Source organism: Lygodium microphyllum, unplaced genomic scaffold, assembly GCF_053477565.2.
Source record: "Lygodium microphyllum isolate KBCC unplaced genomic scaffold, Lygodium_microphyllum_v1.1.10 scaffold_56, whole genome shotgun sequence".
Taxonomy (NCBI): domain Eukaryota; kingdom Viridiplantae; phylum Streptophyta; class Polypodiopsida; order Schizaeales; family Lygodiaceae; genus Lygodium; species Lygodium microphyllum.
In genome coordinates this window covers 87,273-93,312 of record NW_028229539.1, presented here as the reverse complement: position 1 = coordinate 93,312, position 6,040 = coordinate 87,273, and positions in this window count along the sequence as shown.

Genomic DNA, 6,040 nt, shown 5'->3' with positions numbered 1-6,040 from the left:
GCCTAGCATGCTAAATAGACAAATGTCATATGTAGCCATTGAGCATGCACAAAAATCATTAGTGCCCAAAGAGCCTTTGGTTTCCCAAGGGGAGAACAAGCATCATAGGCACAATGTTGCTCAAGGCAAGGCTGATTGCTCAACCAAGCAAATGGCACAATCATCTAATAGCCTCGAGCAAATCACCCAGCCAGTGCCAAGTCCACCTAAGAGTCCTAGATCTCCTACATCCTCTTTTTCCAAACGGACACAGGAAGCACAATAGCGGTTGTCAAGGGAAACTACTCAATTCCAATCTCTATCCCCATCTAAGCTTCCAAATGTCCAAGAGGTGGGACATGATGCCATCTGTAGCTCTTGACCCAAGGATATGCATGAGCAACCTAATGTGACTAAGTCAACTCATGCTCGATCTACACAGATGAGTGCTCAAAGGCCAACAAAAGACATGACCACTTCTAATCGACCTAAGGACTTAACACCGCAATCCACCAAGGGTAGCCAGCCCACTAAACTAGCTGCTACTACTTCCAATCAGGGATCACAGCAGTCACAGCCCTTGGCTATGACAATGCCCCTTGTGGAACGTGTCCTTAGTAGTTTACATGTGGAGGAGGTGTCGCAACCAAATCCCTCGACAACTCCAACACTTTCAAAGTGCCTAAGCCTAGGCTGGAGGAGTTAAACACAAGGGAGTTGGCTGAAGGGCTAGACTCTCCGAAAAGGGAGGTAGTTGTGCTCTCACAACCTAGAGAGGCTATTCAGCAGGCCACAGCCATGTACCGTAAGGACACACTAGAGAAAGGGAATGCTAAGGCCCAACCAAGCACATCAACGGTTGACCTAGTCTAGGGTCTGGAGTCGTTGAGAGAGGCACCTTCATTGACCAATAAAAAGAGGAGAAAACATCGAAAACAACAGCAGCTATAGGTGGTTGTGGACCCCAAGAGCATTGAGACCAAGAGTGAGGGAAAGCTGGGGAATAAAGCATCAAGTCCATCCACCAATGAACCCATTGATGTCTCTCCTAATAGCGGTGAAACCTTAGTCACATCCGTGTGCTTTGAAAAATCAAAGCAGCCGTTGCCATCAATAGTTGCTTTCAACACTCAATCCACCGACAATAGAACTCACATCGACCAATCAAGAGTGGATACAACGTCGTCACAACAAGGTGACAAATCTATATCAGTCACATCCAAGAAGAACCATGACAAAATAGCAGCAAAACCTCAAGAGAAATGTGAGAACCCCAAGAGCATAAGAAATCCTAGCGTTGACCAATCTTGCTCATCTAGGCCTGAGCCCCTAGCCATGCTAAAGCCTAAGGAAACTCTTAGAACTTTGCATGAGATAGCAACCGAGCAAGCCCTCGTTGAACATAGAAGTATCGCAGAATGCTTAACTGAGTTGGAGGCTAAGCTCAAAGTGGTCGCGCATATCTACGTCCTTGCGGACATGGGCACAATCCCCAAGGAGCAGCTTGGAGATTACTTGACCTTTCCTCTATCATGGGAAGAACAAGAACATCTTAACGGGCACTACGACAGGCTCCTGCATGAACACATGCGACTCATCCCTGACGAGGAGGCTGACGAACTGCGCTTAACCGTCACGTTCAATGAAATGCTCTGCCGACCGAATCTCGTAGACATAGAGCATGTTAACCCCAACACGAAGAAAGCAAAAAGAAGTGGAAAAGATGCAGGGCAAAGGCGGAAAAAAGGTAGCCCGACTGAAGAAAGAAAAGGAGAAAAGGCCAAAAGCGCAAGGGAAACCTTAAAAGTCCAAGGCAAAGGCAAAAGGGGAAAGGCACGTTTTAAAATAAAAAAGCGCACCCTGAAATCTTGTAAAAGAGCGCCGGGCTCTCACCCGTGCAATTTGTAAAGGTAGACGGGCGGTGGAAAGGAAGCTAGGAAGATAGAAGGATAAGGGGAAAAAGGGCCAAGGCTACGGCCGGCCATGTAAAAAGGGGAAAAGGGGATGACCGCCCAAAAGGGATTTAGGGTTTTGTATATAAAGTTGAAAAGTGAATGAGAAGCTCATTCTTGTGTGTGGCCAAAAGTAGCTCTCCTCTTCTTCTTCTTCTTCTTGTTCTTGCTTGCTTGAGCTTGTGCTTGAGAGAGGGAGTGTGAGAGTGTGAGGGAGTGAGTGTGTGAGGGTGAGGGACCGAGGAGGAGAAGCTCTCCATCTTCTCCTCTCTTCTTCTCTTCTATTCTCTTCTCTTGTCTTGCTCGCGGCAATGGAGCTTGGAGTGTGGAGCTTGAGGATGGAGCTTGCTTGAAGCTTGCACTTGGATCGTGGAGCTACTGGAGTGTGCGGGAGAGGAGGTAACTCGAACGGCATCAAGGTAAGCTCACTACACCCGTAGATATGGATGGCGCATCGGCTATGTGAGAGGTAGCCATTAGTGCTCGGCTTGGAACGATTGAAACAATAAGCAGTCCGAGGGTCTTGGCGGTTGAGTGAAAGCTCCCACATTTTGGTTCCGTTGCCGGGACCAACGGATTCAAGCCTTGAGTGCTTGCGCGCTTCGAATCGAGCATCAAAGTAAGGGTTTCCCTGAACTGGTGCTTGAGATAGGTAGGAAGCGAGGGGATTGAAGATGGTATTCGATCTCCTTGGCAAGTAGGTTTTTTGCTTTCTGTGATTTATGCTGTGGAATGGAGTAGTATAGGTATTTATTTTGTGATTTGGATGCATTTAGGGTAGGAAAAAACAAAGAAAAAAGAAGAAAAAAAGGAAACAAACAGTAGGGTCCTCTGTTGCTGTATAACAAGCTAAAACAGGGAAATAGGGGCACAGATCCTTGGAGTGCCATTCGATTCGAGTACCACAGTGGTTCCAGGCATGTCTGGCATTTCCTTATAGTGTCTCGCACCTATCTGGAAGGCGTTGGCCGATTCGGTGTAGTAGATGTCAATCTAGAGGCATCGCGTGCAACTCGCGGGCCATCGGCCACGTCGTCAGACTTGGCCGTCCGAGTCCCATAATCGGACCAGTTTGGAATCCCGATCGGACGTGCCACGTGGCACTCGGGCCAACCCGTCCGATTTCGAGAATCAGATGCTCGGACCAATCCGTCCGACTCGGACACTCGGACGAGTCAGAATCGGACCAGGCTAGAATCGGACCACCCTGTCCGATCCGATTCCCAGAATCAGACCACTTGAAAATCGGACCGCTTTTTGATCCGACTCCTAGAATCGGACGTGACCAAAATCGGACCACTGGTTCGATCGGACCAACCCAAAATCGGACGTCCGATTCTGATAATCGGACTCCTGAAAATCAGACATCTAAGAATCGGACAGAAAACTGTCAAAATCGGACACGTGTCTAGAACATAAATTTTGATACATCTAAACCCCGAGATTGACCCCTAAGGCTACGTAGAGCTGAAGGCACATCACAGATCCATAATCGGGCTAAAATTCAGAGCACGTAGCTCAAAATTTGGCTATAAACGGTCCTCCAAATTACATATGGCGTCTACCGTAACGGCCCTACGGGCCGGGGGGGACTGCCCCCCCCGGACCCCCGCAGAGGGGGCTCTGCCCCCTCCGCACCTCCCCCGAGTAGGTTGGAGAGAAAACGCGCGCCGTGACAGGTCTTCCAAATTGGACCCTAGTGAAGTGATGGCTCTACACAAGCATGGATTCTCACTTACGAAAGAGCAGCCAAAAGCCCATACCTGAATAGAGACAAACAGAGACCCTAGAACCTCAATGGGCCAATCTAGCCATCAAGGGCAAAAAGGCCACGCCACGAGAACACAAAGACATTGTGTTCATACCATGTCTAGTCAGAGTGAAATGCAATAGCAGCAAGCTGCAAATGCCAAGATGACTAGACATAATACTCTTGACGAGAGATGTACCTTGAATAGCACTGCACTGACGATCCAAGACAGTAGTGGAGAATCCACATCTGGTTGTGCAGTCGAGAACTCAAGGGCATCTGTCAGAAGGCTTAAATTTACAAGCCAGGACTCGGAAGATGAAGACTTAGTACCACCTGCTTATCTTAGGGTCAAACTCACCGCAAAAAGAGAGCATACTATTGATGCTCTAATTGATGAAGGAGCAGATTTTAATATCTTGACCTATGAATCATGGACCCAACTAGGCCAACCAGAGCTCACACCGACTAGTGCAACTCTTCGCCCTTATGGGGGACACCCACAAGCACTCATAGGGAAGTGCAAAATCCTTGCAACAATTGAAACGGAAAGCTTGCCTATCCTATTTCATGTTCCTCCAAAAAGTGCTAGCTGCAGGAAAGAAACCCTCCTAGGAAGACCCTTCAAAAGGGCGACCAAGTGTGAGGCTGACTATGTAGCACAAAGGATACACCTGACACTACCGGGTGTGAGGATAGTCACCACCTTTAGCAAGGGTGACCTCATCGAACCTCAAGGGAAAGGCAAGGAAGGTGATGACATAACAGTCAAGCCTACAAACGAGAGCAAGGACTTGTTGAAAGAGTTGATACAAGCACAGGTCGAACAACGAGAACCAGTGAGTGAGGCCAGGCCTAAAACAAGAAGGTCAAGAGACAATGCCAAGGACGGGCTTTGGACTTACAAATATCGTAGAAGACCACGAAAGAAGCCCAAGCCTTATAGACGGAGGCGTCGATGGAGAGTCAGCACAACACCACGATGGATATCCAAAGCATTGCTACGTGCTCAAGGATACTACGCAGGTAACCAATGGATTTGGGTGCCCAAACTCCCTGCTAGGCCACCTCTATCAGAAGCCCAAACTATGTCCAAAGCAAAGAGGCGTAGGAGGAAAACTAAACGAACGGCCAAGTTCCAAACCAAACATATTGGAGTGATTGAGCCCATCACTACTGAAATCAAGAAACCAAACATGGCCTATCAAAAAGTAGATCCTCAGCCTAGTGTGCTTGACAAGCGGACATCAGATGCAGCCACTGAGCGTGCACAAAAATCATTAGTGCCCAAGGAGCCTTTGATTTCCCAAGGGGAGAACAAACATCATAGGCACAACATTGCTCAAGGCAAGGCTGATCGCTCAACAAAGCAAATGGCACAATCGTCTAGTAACCTCAAGCAGATCATTCAACGAGTGCCAAGTCCACCCAAGAGTCCTAGATCTCTTACGCCCTCTTCTCCCAAACAGACACAGGAAGCACTACAGCAGTTGTCTAGGGCGACTGCTCAATTCCAATCTCTATCTCCATCTAAGCTTCCAACCGTCAAGGAGGTGGGACATGATGCCATCTGTAGCTCTCAACCCAAGGATATGCCTGCTGAGCCACCTAATGCGACTAGATCAGCTCATGTTCGATCTACAAAAATGAGTGCTCAAAGGCTAACGAAGGACACAACCACTTCTGATCGCCCTAGGGACTTGACACCGCAATCCACCAAGGGTAGCCAGCCCACTAAACTAGCTGCTACTACTTCCAATCAGGGATCACAGCAGTCACAGCCCTCGGTCGTGACAATACCCTATGTGGAACGTGTTCTTAGAAGTTCACCTGTGGAGGAGGTGTCGCAACCAAATCCCTCGGCAACTCCAGCACTTTCAAAGTGCTTAAAGCCTAGAACGGAGGAGTTAAATGCAGGGGAGTTGGTTGAAAAGCTAGACTCTCCGAAAAGGGCGGCAGCTCTGCTCCCACAGCCTAGCAAGGCTATTCAGCAGGCCATGGCCATGTCCCATGAGGACACACTAGAGAAGGGGAAAGCTGAGGCCCGACCAAGCACATCAACGGTCGATATAGCCCAGGGTCCTGAGTTGTTGAAAGAGGCACCTTCATTGACCAAGAAAAACAGGAGAAAGCAGAGAAAACAACAACAGATGCAGGTGGTTGTGGACCCAAAGAACATTGAGACGAAGGGCGCTAAAGAGCTGATGAATAAAGCATCGAGTCCATCCACCAATGAACCCACTGATGCCTCTCCTAATAGCGGTGAAACCCCAGACACATCCGTGTGTTCTGAGAAACCAAAGCAACCGTTGCCATCAACAGTTGCTTGCAACACCCTATCCACTGACAATAGAACTCA